This window comes from Cebidichthys violaceus, unplaced genomic scaffold (genome assembly GCF_023349555.1).
Source record: "Cebidichthys violaceus isolate CVI_PGR_0920_01 unplaced genomic scaffold, fCebVio1.0.p SCAF_34, whole genome shotgun sequence".
Lineage (NCBI taxonomy): Eukaryota > Metazoa > Chordata > Actinopteri > Perciformes > Stichaeidae > Cebidichthys > Cebidichthys violaceus.
The window spans coordinates 2,435,041-2,449,702 of record NW_027176528.1 but is presented as its reverse complement, the minus strand read 5'-3'; the positions used below and the strand labels follow the sequence as shown (position 1 = coordinate 2,449,702).

The 14,662-nt window shown below is 40.8% G+C and overlaps 1 long non-coding RNA gene across 1 annotated transcript; it reads right to left on the bottom strand.

The window, feature by feature from the left end:
- Window positions 1–5,296: 5,296 nt before the first annotated feature.
- On the bottom strand, window positions 5,297–11,081 carry LOC137883633 (uncharacterized). Its single transcript, XR_011104589.1, has 3 exons — window positions 10,956–11,081; window positions 8,174–8,266; window positions 5,297–6,032 (listed from the first exon to the last, which is right to left on the bottom strand). It is a non-coding gene; the product is annotated as an uncharacterized lncRNA (long non-coding RNA).
- Between the last annotated feature and the right edge of the window lie 3,581 nt (window positions 11,082–14,662).

The following is a 14,662-nucleotide window of genomic DNA, read 5'->3' as shown; positions in this document are numbered from 1 at the left end:
CGGACAAACCTCTCTACCCATTGCCAACGGCCGAAACCTAATTCAGTCCGCAGTCTCTCCTCCACCTCTACTATGTTTACACAAGGACAGCAGGCACCAAAAGTTGAGCAGCCAAAAGTATCAGCTGCTGAACCACCAGACTTCAAAACAGCTTCTTATCTCAGGCTGTGAGACTCCTTAACTCATCCTCCACTCTCCATGTATAATATAGTTTTTTTTAATTTTCTTTTCTTAGTCGCAAATTGGTACTACAATCTAGATTTTGTTGTGCAACCCTGTCATACAAGTTTACAATCTTAACCGTATTTCATTGAACCGGAAAGTTTTACAGAGCTTTTAGTTGGAGGAGCAGCGGAAAAACGAGGGGAGGCGGAATCTGCTTCTATATTAAAGAAGGTTGAAGAAATCATGCAACACTCACTTAGAAACCCTTTTCATAGACTGCAAACCATTTTATTCACCGGAGTTCTCTCATTCATTCAGACCGGTGTTTACATCCCACCTCAGGTCTGTGTGAGTGAGGCGCTCCGACACCTGGCTGAGCAGATCACCAACATGGAGCATAAACACCCAGACTCCCTGCTCATTGTTCTTGGGGAATTTAACAGAGCAAACTTCAGCAAATAACTGCCTAAATACAGACAGCATATTAAGTGTAGCACCAGGGACAAAAACACACTGGACCACTGCTACACTGTAATAAAGGATGCATATCGCTCAGTCCCTGTGCAGCTTTGGGACTCTCTGATCATTGTCTGGTTTATCTTCTCACGACCTACAGGCACAAACTAAAATCTGCAAAGCCTGTGGTGAAGACTGTGAGGAGATGGACCAATGAGGCAAAGCTAGAGTTACAGTCCTGCTTTGTCTGCACTGATTGGAGTGTTTTTGAGGCTGCTGCTTCAGACCTGGATGAGCTCACTGACACTGTGACATCAACCAGACCAGAAACACACTGACAAAGGAGATCAAGGCAGCAAAGAAGAGCAACACTGAAAAGTTGGAAAACAAGTTTTCAGTCAACGACCCTGCGTCAGTTTGGAGAGGCCTGCAGGTACTCACTAACTTGTGACTGCCCTATCTCTAACAGCAGTCATGGCTGATTACCTGCAGAGATGGGCAGTATTTATATTACTTGTGTTTGAAATACGTATTTCAATTACTTTTGAGTATTTTGTAATTTGTATTTGATAGGGCCGATAAAAAATCTAACGTAATTTGTAGCAAAATACTTTAGAGTGGAGTAATTTTGTATTTAAAATACTCAAAATACTTTCTCCACAAATCAAAAAACAGTTCACGAGTTCAGTCTTCAGATCTGGTGATGGTTATAATATCAAGCTAGCGATCGATGGTAACATGCTAATGACGCTAGCATGCTGTCTAGGCTAGTGCCTAGCCAGTGTTTAGCAAGTTAGCTTATCAGTGGAGTAGCTAGCTATAGGAAGAGGGAGATTGGGAGCTTGTATGTTCACGATAACCTTATCAAGAGACGTCTGACCATCTAATCTCGCACTGTATTACATGTATTACGTATTAAGTTATGCTGTATCTTCTCAATGTGAATGTCATAATGCCATATCAATTACTGGCAGATAATATAGTTCACAGTTAGCCAGGCTATGATAGATGTCCTTTTGTTAAAAAAAAACCCAAAAAACATTAAATATTCAAATTATTTTATTTAAAAGTCATATTATGAAGCTTAGTTTTATTATTTCATACATTCTACAGTTGGCCAGGTGGACAACATGTCTCAGTACAGTAATTTATGTAGGCTCTTTACCTGTGTACAACTGGTTTTAATTCTATATTTTGCTGTTATAGTATACATAGGCCTGTGTGATGCTATTCATATGTGATCAATATTTTCTTGTTGATACAAAGCCAAGGTTTATGGGCTGTTAAGTCCCATTAATACAAATATATATATATATATATATATATATATATATATATATATATATATATATATATATATATATATATATATATACATAATGAATCAAGTTGTCTTTTAATAGCTTTGCTTAGTTACACTGACATCCTGTGACTGTTCTTCCTTTTTGTGGGGTTCACCAGAGCTTTGTGTACATTATATAGCCCAAACCTGAATGCCCTGCTATACCAAATTGTGAGAAAACGGAAAATCCAGAAAAAAGTATTTCCTATATTTTAAATACAAAATACATGTATTGTATTTTGTTACATTTTATGGCACCAGTATTTTGTATTTTATTTGAATACATTTATTTGAGGGGTATTTTGTATTTTGTATCAAAATATATTTTTATGTATTTTTGCCCATCTTTGATTACCTGATGTAGAGCACCTGGTCCTGGAGCATAAACGCCCTGCTCCGTGTGGACGGAGATCGTTTTTGTTTGTTAAAACTCTGTTTTAAAATTAAAAAGTATTAGTGTGAAGAGCCGCATACGGCTCCGGAGCAGCGTGTTGCCGACCGCTGACCTAGAGCATCGTTTTCTAAAAATGATCTCCGTCCAGACTAAAACGCCTGCAATTGAAAATCACGTGACTATTCACATACACTGGGCATGCGAGTGGGTGACGGTGTAAACAGGAAGTAAATTGGTTGCTTAGTTAAAAAAAACATGACAGAGTAATAAAGTAGTCTTTAATAATGAAAAGTTGTGCTTGATACTTAAGGTCTTCCTCTAAAATGTTCCTCTATAAACTCAAACAGACACATTTCGTGAAAAGTTTTAGAAGTTTTACTTTTAGTCACAGCGCTGCGGGTCTTGCTCCATCTCTCTCTCTCATCAACTTTACTTTAAAACCAACTCTTACACAAAAGTTTACTAGAATATGGATCCACAAATGTGGTGAACACACGTCTCTTACTCATTTCTTCGGTTTTGTTGTTATCTGTTCTCACTCGTAGCTCTGCTGGTCACTGAAGTCTCTGTTCTACTGGAGAGCAATTCATGTTTTGTTCCTTTATAGTTTATGTGTGGACTTCACAATAGTTGTGCAGAACAAAATAACCAATAATAAAAAAAGGAAAGTCCTCGGTTTTGTGTCCGTCCTCCTCAAAGCCGCTAGCCGTGACTTCAGACGTCCGCTCCATAGGGCTGATAACGTCGCTGGTCACGCCGCTCACTAATCGCTACAATAACAGCTGCTTTCTCCACAAACAGTAAATGCAGACTTTAACTGGACAACAGCTGCTAGTAAAGACAACAAGGTCAGCACCACCTGTAATCAGTTGTCCATGTTAAATTAACCTGGTAGTCGATCGGTAATCAAGACTGTTTTTGTTTGTTGAGAGCGATTTCTCAACGTTTACTTTGTTGCAGCAAACTTTACTTTGAAAAAAGTGTTTTTATCCTCTTCATAAGAGTTTGATATTGTTATAACAGGTAAAATAGCAATAAAATGTCAAGAATTGTCTTTATTCTTCTTCTATAATTTCATAAATACAACAAACTATCGTTTTTGTATTTATAATATAACTATACATAAAACTTTATAAGCTTTGATATCAAATAGCTTTTGCGGCTCCAGACAAAATCTATTTGGTGGAAAATAGGGCAAAATAACTAAAATGGCTTTTAAAGTGTTTGCAAACCAAATGTTATTGCACTTTTGTTCATATAGCAGTACTTTTAAAATAAAAGAGTGAGCAATACACTACTTTTGAATTCATTATTGAATTTTGCGCATTTAAAAAATTAATCGATTAAAAATTGTAAAAGTTGCCCAGCACTAATATATATATATATATATATATATATATATATATATATATATATATATATATATATACAGTGCTGTGAAAAAGTATTTGCCCCCTTCCTGGTTTCTTATTTTTTTGCATATTTGTCACACTTAAATGTTTCAGATCATCAAACAAATTTTAATATTAGACAAAGACAACCCGAGTAAATACAAAATGCAGTTTTTAAATGATGATTTAATTTATTAAGGGAGAAAAGCTATCCAAACTAACTTGGCCCTATGTGAAAAAGTAATTGCCCCCTAAACCTGATAACTGGTTTTGTCACCCTTGGCGGCAACAATTGCAATCCAGCGTTTGCGATAACTGACAATGAGTCTTTCATGTCGCTGTGGAAGAATTTTGGCCCACTCTTCTTTGCAGAATTGTTTTAATTCAGCCACATTGGATGGTTTTCGATCAGAAACGGCTTGTTTAAGCTCACGCCACATTATCTCAATCAGATTTAAGTCCAGACTTTGACTAGGCCACTCCAGAACCTTCATTTTGCTTTTTTTGAGCCATTCACAGGTGGACTTGCTGGTGTGTTTTGGATCATTGTCCTGCTGCATAACCAAAGTGCGCTTGAGTTTGAGGTCACAAACTGATGGCTCGACATTCTCCTTCAGGATTTTCTGGTAGAGAGCAGAATTCATGGTTCCGTAAATTATGGCAAGTCGTCCAGGTCCTGAAGCTGCAAAGCAGCCCCAGACCATCACACTACCACCACCATGTTTGACTGTTGGTATGATGTTGTTTTTATGAAATGCTGTGTCAGTTTTACGCCAGATGTAACGGGACGCACACCTTCCAAAAAGTTCAACTTTTGTCTCGTCAGTCCACAGAATATTTGCCCAAAAGTCTCAGGGCTCATCAAGATGTTTTTTGGCAAATGTGAGACGAGCCTTTGTGTTCTTTTTGCTCAGCAGTGGCTTTCGCCTTGGAACTCTCCCATGATGCTATTTGTGCCCAGTCTCTTTCTTATTGTTGAATCATGAACACTGATCTTAACTGAGGCGAGTGAGGCCTGCAGTTCTTCAGATGTTGTTCTGTGGTCTTTCCAGACTGATTCATGTCAGTTACTTTGTTTCTCATCTGTTCTTGAATTTCTTTAGATGGAGGCATGATGTGTTGCTTTTTGAGATCTTTTAGCCTACTTCACTTTGTCAGACAGGTTCTATTTAAGTGACTTCTTGATTCCACAGGTCTGGCAGTAATCAGGCCTGGGTGTGGATAGTGAAATTGAACTCAGCTTTCCAAAAAATCACATTTGATTCATGATTTATCAAGGGGGGGCAATTACTTTTTCACATAGGGCCAAGTAGGTTTGGATAGCTTTTCTCCCTTAATAAAAGAAATCATCATTTGAAAACTGCATATTGTATTTACTCAGATTATCTTTGTCTAATATTAAAATTAGTTTAATGATCTGAAACATTTAAGTGTGACAAATATGCAAAAAAATAAGAAACCCGGAAGGGGGCAAATACTTTTTCACAGCACTGTATATACACAAAACACTTGTAGGGCCAGGAGAAACACACAGAAAACACAATAGTATTCCTATTTTTTTGTAGAATAGGTTTATATATCTGAGCATTTTTTTATTTGCAATATTTTACATTGAATTTTATTTTATTAACTATGCTCTTTATTTTACAGTGAAACAAATAAAATGTCTTTGAATACATGAATATATGACTTGGCACAACTTTATCAGCAGTCTTTTTATCCAGACTGATCCGTTCCTCTGCTGGGGAATTGGTGATCAGGCTTTCATTCTCTCTGCCAACTAGCTCTCCACTGGATGCAGGACGAGTGGGGAAGAAAACTGAGAGCTGGAAGCAGGTGGGAGTTCAATGCAGTTCAGATTTTATTTGTCTGGGTTTTTATGAATGGAAGTGTCTGTGTTTTTGTGGTGAGATATTGGAACGAATATAGACAGACACATATCCATGTCAGTGCAATGAATGAACCTTTAAATATATTGGCGAAGAAGAATTTCAAACAAATTAGCATCGTGGAATTGATGATATTTTCATGATATTTGAAGAATGAGAGCACCAGGATGTGTGTTTGTTTCTGTGTGTGTGTGTGTGTGTGTGTGTGTGTGTGTGTGTGTGTGTGTGTGTGTGTGTGTGTGTTGTGTTTGTATCCTTATTATAGACCTTCCACACTACCCTCAAGCTCTCAGTTTACTTTCAGGACCCACACTCCTTCGGCAGGACATTGACTGTCTGTGTTGGTTGGAGAATCAAGGCTGACCCATCAGCGCTTCTCCTGCCATCCATTTCTCCTGCAGAGAGAGACAGAGAATATTTTTGTATTTTGCAGAGCATTTTCATTAAATGTGTAGCACCAGATTGAGCCTGTGTGATCATTCTGTGCACCGCTACATACGCTACTATGACGGGCCTCAGTGTACGCTACTATGACGGGCCTCAGTGTACGCTACTATGACGGGCCCCAGTGTACGCTACTATGACGGCCACCAGCGTACGCTACTATGACGGGCCCAAGTGTACGCTATTATGACGGCCACCAGCGTACGCTACTATGACGGGCCCAAGTGTACGCTATTATGACGGGTCTCAGTGTATGCTACTATGACGGGCCCCAGTGTACGGTAATATGACGGGCCCAAGTGTACGCTACTATGACGAGTCTCAGTGTATGCTACTATGACGGGCCCCAGTGTACGGTAATATGACGGGCCCAAGTGTACGCTACTATGACGGGCCCAAGTGTATGCTACTATGACGGGCCCGAGTGTACGCTATTATGACAGGCCCCAGTGTACGCTACTATGACGGGCCCCATTGTACGGTAATATGACGGGCCCCAGTGTATGCTACTATGACGGGCCCCAGTGTACGGTAATATGACGGGCCCCAGTGTACGGTAATATGACGGGCCCAAGTGTACGCTACTATGACGGGCCCCAGTGTACGCTATTATGACGGGCCCCAGTGTACGGTAATATGACGGGCCCAAGTGTATGCTACTATGACGGGCCCCAGTGTACGGTAATATGACGGGCCCCAGTGTACGCTACTATGACAGGCCCCAGTGTATGCTACTATGACGGGCCCCAGTGTATGCTACTATGACGGGCCCCAGTGTACGCTATTATGACGGGCCCCAGTGTACGCTACTATGTCGGGCCCCAGTGTACGGTAATATGACGGGCCCAAGTGTACACTACTATGACGGGCCACAGTGTACGCTACTATGACGGGCCCCAGTGTACGCTACTATGACGGGCCCCAGTGTACGCTACTATGACGGGCCCCAGTGTATGCTACTATGACGGGCCCCAGTGTACGCTACTATGACGGGCCCCAGTGTACGGTAATATGACGGGCCCAAGTGTACGCTACTATGACGGGCCCCAGTGTACGGTAATATGACGGGCCCCAGTGTACGGTAATATGATGGGCCCAAGTGTACGCTACTATGACGGGCCCCAGTGTACGGTAATATGACGGGCCCAAGTGTACGCTACTATGACGGGCCCCAGTGTACGGTACTATGACGGGCCCCAGTGTACGGTAATATGACGGGCCCCAGTGTACGCTACTATGACGGGCCCCAGTGTACGGTAATATGACGGGCCCAAGTGTACGCTACTATGACGGGCCCCAGTGTACGGTACTATGACGGGCCCCAGTGTACGCTATTATGACGGGCCCCAGTGTACGCTACTATGACGGGCCCCAGTGTACGCTACTATGACGGGCTCCAGTGTACGGTAATATGACGGGCCCCAGTGTACGCTATTATGACGGGCCCCAGTGTATGCTACTATGACGGGCCCCAGTGTACGCTATTATGACGGGCCCCAGTGTATGCTACTATGACGGGCACCAGCGTACGCTATTATGACGGCCCCCAGCGCACACTATTATGACGGCCCTAAGTGTACGCTATTATGACGGGCCCCAGCGCACACTATTATGACGGCCCTAAGTGTACGCTATTATGACGGGCCCCAGTGTACGCTAATATGATGGGCCCCAGTGTACGTTATTATGACGGCCCCAGTGCATGCTATTATGACGAGTTCTTGCAAGTTTCATTCACTGTTAAAAAGACACGAATATCTCATATATTGGCTAAAGTGTTCAGGGAAGTTAGTTAGTCTGCTTCTGCAGTTCCACTTCACGTGAGTTTCAGCCAGCGTAACTACAGACAGCGCCATTCTGTCATGGTTACCCACACTGGTCAAAGGGGATACATAGTAAAATCCTGTCATCAAGGTTGAAGCACTCTGCTGCAAACTTGTGACAAAGTTATCAAGTGCACCCCCCGCTTTTTCTGCTGCAACATCGCTCCGGTAACGCAGCGCCAACCTCGTAAAATGAAACCAACAACATCTGCAGCAGACTCAGAGGGGCTCATTGATTTGGGCTGTTGAATCATTTGTACCAAACCCACCTTTTGCCTGGTTACAGGCAGCGGTGCTTGTTTTCCCTGGCTGCACCTCCCCTCTTACTGCAGCCCGGATCTTCAGCACCACATACCTGCAGGCTAGAAAAAGAGCAATATGAAAGTCAGGTCAGCACTGACCTTCCTGTAGGGAAAAAATTAATTTATTTTTACGTTTCAGATTTTGTACATTATGGCTGTTGTCAGAAAAATAGCCTGATCCCAAAATAAAGATATGTGTTTTTAAGGCTGAATTTATCGGTCATAAAGTAAAAGCTTTTGTAAAAGAAATAGGGCTGTGCAAAACAAATAGCCACCGTATAAATCAGCTGCATCTAATAATTACAAAATTATCTTATTTCATTATATTCCATCACGATGCATCGCTGCCAAATAATAACTAAGGTTCCCTTGAGAAAGGATCATCTCACTGACTCGACACTATTGTCAATGTGTGTGTGTATGTATATATATATATATATATATATATATATATATATATATATATATATATATATATAGTTTTGCACTTTATGTATTTATAGGCTCAGTACTTGATATTATGTGCTCTCAGTGTGGGGTTGTAAACAACCACATATTAAATTGTCCACACTGCAAAGAAGTAAAAGCAATGGTAGCTTGGCTGTCCCAAATTTTAAATTGTATTTTTGGTCGTGTGTGCTGGCTTGAATCCAATGCTCAGGTCTCATGGAGACCAATAAAAGTGAACCTTGCCCACCCTTGTAGTTTACAGGACTTTGTTTATTCTGCTCTGCCTCCTAAACTTACTGAACGTCAGCTTGGTCCAATTATGTCCTTTTTACTGTTAACATGGCGGGTAGTAGAAAATCACACTTAGCCTTCCACACTCTAATATTGTGGCTTTTTTGGGTTAAACCACTTCACACTTGAATGAACTGACTTTAAAGCTGCAGGACAATTCAGTTCAATACATTTTAAGTACTTTATTTTAAGAGTCACATTTTTTTTCAAACGCATTCTGTCATGTATTTGTTTAATGCATCCCTTATTTTACTTGAAATGAGAGAAGAACATTTATTTATTATTAAATTATTATTTATAATTCATCCAGTTCAATTTGAAATCTAACAATAAATATTGTTGAGATATTATTCAATTGAACTTTCTTGCATTTGACAGTCAGTTGTTGACAACATACAGACGTTAATACAACTGTTGGCTACTTCAATATATATGAAACTAAATCATCAGACTAACTGTGATGTTCTGGACCTTTGCATGAGGAAATTCTTTCTAACTGGACCTCGTTGAATTTTAATTGAATACCCCTGAACTAGAGGCTTAGTATCTAGGCTGCATGAGTCAAACTCAAGGCTGAAAACAGACTGCTTATATATTGACTGGAGAGACTGTTGGTCATTCTACCCCACAACTTTCATGACAGTCTGTACCAAGCTTAGATATTAACTGTACAGAGAGATTGCTATACCATGCTGTCATGCCATAACTGACTATGCTGCTAATACAGCCTGGTAGAATAAGATCATAATCCTCTGATCGACCCCATACAGTCTGTAAAGACTTTTATCACTGAAATTAAGTGTTTTTCTTATTATATTATTTATTTTATAAATTACACTGAGATTTTGTAATGGTACATTTCAAGCATTTACTCTTTTTTATATTTTGATCTCGCTTTTGTTTCTCAAAAATAGAGCAACCTCTTCTGAGATAAGTGTTAAACAGATTTTGACAACTTTATGTCATGGTTCTAAAGTTTTTGTTATAGTCGGTTTCCTGTTTTAGTTGGGAAGTCCTCTCCTCTTGTGCATTGTCTTGTTTTACATTCCACCTGTGTGATTGTCTGCCCAGCTCTTATGAGTTTCACCTGTTGCTTGTCAGTCCTGTTGTCACCTGTTTCTGGTTACCGCCTTCCTTACCTTATGTATTTAGCCTCTGCGTTCAACTTGTCTTTTGTCAGTTCGCAGTCCACCAATTTTACATACAAATGTCAGTTTAGTGACAAACAGAACCACAATACCTGGCTTGTCAAAAAACAATAGGAAAACATCTTCCGTGGTTCTGGAGGACGTTTGTTAAGTAGGAAAAACACAACATGGATGATGTCATCAGGTTTATATCATATTAGGCTTAGACTACAAATGTGTAACAAAAAGTCTGCATTCTAAAACTGGAGGTGTGAATTTAAATGTGTGTTTACTAGGCAGACAGAAGTCCCATAACTTCATGGAAGTGCAATGCTAAATAGTACTTTTTTAACTGGAGAAACAAAACAGGAGAACCAGAGCTATACTGTTCCATTGCAGTAGCCTTTCCATTATTAAGGGATTTAAAGTCTTTAAAGTTTTGGAACTAAAAACTCCAAAACATGTTTAATGTTGCATTGAAATATTGAGTTTTCTCAACTTTTATGTTTGACATTCACAAACACCAGAGGAGAACAACAAAAGCTTCATTGTATTTAAAATTGAAAGTTGAAATTGTCTGAGCCTAAAGACCTTCTGCAACTTATCTTATTGGTCAATAACCCTGAGGCCTGTAGCTACCCAGGAGAAGAGAGCCCCGTACTTCTTGAAAGAAAAACGCTGATTTCAATATCTCACAATGCAAAAGAACCCCTGAATTTAAAATAAAATGACTTTTTGGTTTTATATGTGGTTTTAGGATAATAACTTGTGGCTCAGAGGCAGCAGGATACAACTCAACAGTTTACAACGAATTTTAACATGATTGATTCAAACAGGCAACTTAGGCTAAAACTTTCTATTTGAAAGCAGTAAGGACTCACCATTGATGATCAATCACACCATTCCTCTCAGGGTGGTAGATCTGTGGCAGAATCAAAGTGTTTCCTCAGTGGTGTATCAGGAGCAAAGTTATTTTTGTCTGTCTGCGTTAGCACTCAGCTGTCCTCTGCAACTGGATCTCTTCCTCAATAACAAGTTGAGCACTCCTCTTACAAACCTGACACACCCCTTATGCTCTGAGGCATGAACAGGGGAATTATCCTGCATAGAAGGAATTCACCAGGAGCCGCCCTCTCTGTTCCTATCAATTTAATTGGAATTTCTGTTATTCCTACGCTCGAAAGTCAATATGTGTTGACTTCTTTGTATCTAATTTCAGCCTTCCCTTGTGAGATGTATTATATACATAACAAAGTCTAGTACAGGTGCATCGACAAGGTGGCTTTCATGTGCTCCATTATAAAAAGGGCCAACATGTTTGTTTTGAGAAACATAATACTATAATATGTAATTCTTATCAGAGATTACTGAGAGAACATTTTCTGTTCCAAACAGGGCTTCATTCATAGTACAGCTCCAGCATCCATACAGGGACTGTTTTTTTTGCATTTTAAATGCAGTTAAGTAAATGTGTCATATATAAAGATACTATACTGTAGTCTGATGTAAGTTCTATTAAATTACATTCATTATCTAGACTATTTGTTTTCATTTAATTTGGCTTTCGTAATTTGATCTATACAGCCAATGTGTTTGAAACTTTTAGTTTGAAGGTGAGTTTCCGGCTCTCAACTTTCTTGAATCAATTTTCATTGTTCAGCTAAGATAATGGAACAACTGACGTTGTGGTGCACTGAATGGCATCGCACGTGTTCATTCATTCTGCCTAGTTGTCATGAAATCTTGTGTATTATATATCGAGTCTGTGTAAAATGGCGCCGTGCTAGCGGCCGCCTGTTGCAGCAGCTCCCTGTGTATGTTTTAATTGTTTGTCTTTTTTCACTTTTTACCTCTCTTCTGTTTGTTTTTTCTTTAACATTTAGTTTAAGTGACGGTCAGGCAATGGACTGTAACTTTTTTACACCTCTTCTAGTGGCTTTTCTGTTGCTTTTTTCCCTCTTTTATAACGAAGAGCCACGCACAATGGACTGGGGTCACGGCTACTCCCTTGATCAGCTGATTGCGCTGAGTGAACCGCTGCTGCCCGGTGCGAGGTCTGAAATCCCGGAGGAGCTGGGGAGAAGACGTCGGGGTTGTAGAGCTGGCTCTGAGTGGAAGACAAAGAAGAGGAAATACAAACCCTCGGTACCCGCAAACTCCAGCAGAACAACTTGAGGGAGGTGTGGACCGGGATGAAGCAGATAACTGGTTTCAAGGTTGGAGGGAGACAACCAGGGGATCCCTGGAGAGGGCAAATGAGCTAAACCTTTTCTTCAATAGGTTAAGTTCACAGCCCTATCTGTCTCCTCCACACACCACACCTCACAAACACCTCTGCTACCTCCTCCCCTCCCCTCTTTTTGGTGATTTTGCATTGGCATGAGTAGTAAATGAATGCCTTTTTCCATCGCTATTCCATCCATCATCTTCTGCTTCAGTTTCTGGCCGTGAGGGCAGCAGGCTTGGCAGGGTATTCCAGACATCCCTCTCCCCAGAAGTGTCCTCCAGTTCGTCCTGAGAAACCCTGAGGCTTTCCAACGCCTCAGGGTTGTGGTCCCTCCAGCATGTTCTGGGTCCACCCCAGGGCCTCTTAACAGTTGCTTGGAAAACCTCTAAAGGGAGGTGGATCTTAATCAGATGCCAAAAACCACCTCTGCTGGCCCCTTTCGACGTGAATGAGCAGCGTCTCTACTCCGAGCTCCCCCCGGATGTCTGAGCTCCTCATTCTATCTCTAACGCTGAGCCCAAACAGCCTACGAAGGAAGCTCATTGCGGCCGCTTGTGTCCGCCATCTTATTCTTTTGGTAACAACCCAAAGCTCATGACCATAGCAGTAGATGGACTGGTAAATTGAGAGCTTTTCCCCCGGTCCTGTACAACACCCGCATCACTGCTGTCTCCTCACTGAACCGCCTTCATTCTGACTCAATGAATCACGTACGTGCCATTGTTATGAGTCAGCTGGGTACCTGCAGTGCCATATTTTATGCTCACTGGGTGCAGCTAATTGTAGCGTTAAAGAGCTTTGAATGGTCGGAAGACTAGAAAAGAGATATACAAGTACAGTCCATTTACCAAATCAGACAAGATGTACATTTTCAAACCATCAGACCTCCCAGGTCAGAAGCAGGGCTTTTATAGGAATTGGAAAGTTCTGGTGCTACGCCCAGTCTATCTGGGATGAGGCCATAGTGTGTACACATGCAGAAAAAAAACTATAATATAATGTTAAAACTCTGGACAAAATGGACATCTGCAGTTACCAATCAAAACTGTCTGCTTATTTATTGATAAACGGGGCGATGCCTAAATGATTACAGACAACCAGCGCACCACAAAGCTGGTATTTACCATGGAGCTATTAGGAGTATCTGTGGAATCCACAGAGTCCCTTGTCATGGTCCGGCTGTGCCTCTCTCTCATTCATGTTTCTGTTTACCCTTCCTTGTTTTTTGTTTGGTCCCCTGTTTGTCCTCTCTGTTTGTGTGACACCTGAAAGCGGACGTGTGAAGTCACACCATCAATAAATGGTAAATGGACTGTACTTGTATAACTCTTTTCTAGTCTTCCGACCACTCAAAGCTCTTTAACACTACATGTCATCATTCACCCATTCACACCCAGTCATACACTGATGACAGGAGCTACCATGCAAGGTGTCACCTGCTCATCAGGACTATCTAACATTCATACAACGTTCACAGGAACAGCTACGGGAGCAATTTGGGTTTAAGTGTCTTGCCCAAGGACACATCGACATGTACATGAGCAGAGCCGGGGATCAAACCACCGATCCTCTGATTGAAGGACGACCCTGCTTTAACACTGAGTCACCCCATAAAGTCATGTTTACTACAGCGATTTTACTCACAAATACTTAATGAAAACTAGGATTGTACTTGGTGATATCTGCCCAGTATTAGAAGATTATTGCTCTGTTCTGCATTTCTTTAACACTATTTGACGTTAGAATACAGATAATAATAATTTCATCAGCTGACTATGAGTGTCAGTACTTCAGTCTCTTCTCTGCTCTCCTAGGTGCAGACAGCGCTGTTGAAATATTAAGTGCAATTTGATTTGAGGTTTGAGATGATTTTTATATTTTACAATTGAAAGGTGCTTATGGCTCACTCATACAAATAACACTGCTGGTTTATGATAAGGTGCAAAGTAAAGTGTGATATGAAGTGAAACTAAATGTGTGAGAGACATCATTATACGTACAATGATACCTCTCATGTTAAATGTCTGCAGTCTGGCTTCAATTCATCACCTCACCATCTGCATCTCCAACATGATGTTTGTACGCATGAGTCAAGAGTTTCCGTGCGGGTGATCACATTCTCTCATCAAGTTTGTTTATATCCAGCACAACGTTTGTCAAACAAAGAATAAATTAAATGATGACCAGAATTAAGCATAAGTTGAAAGAAAGGTAGCAAAAACAGTGGTAAGAAGAGAAAACAGGAAGGTGATTATCTAGAATTCAGAGGAAAGGAGGTATGTTGAGAAGCACAGGAGAACTCGGAGAGAAGAAATAATATAACAAGGTTACATTTTTGGGCATACGATTAGAGACAGTATA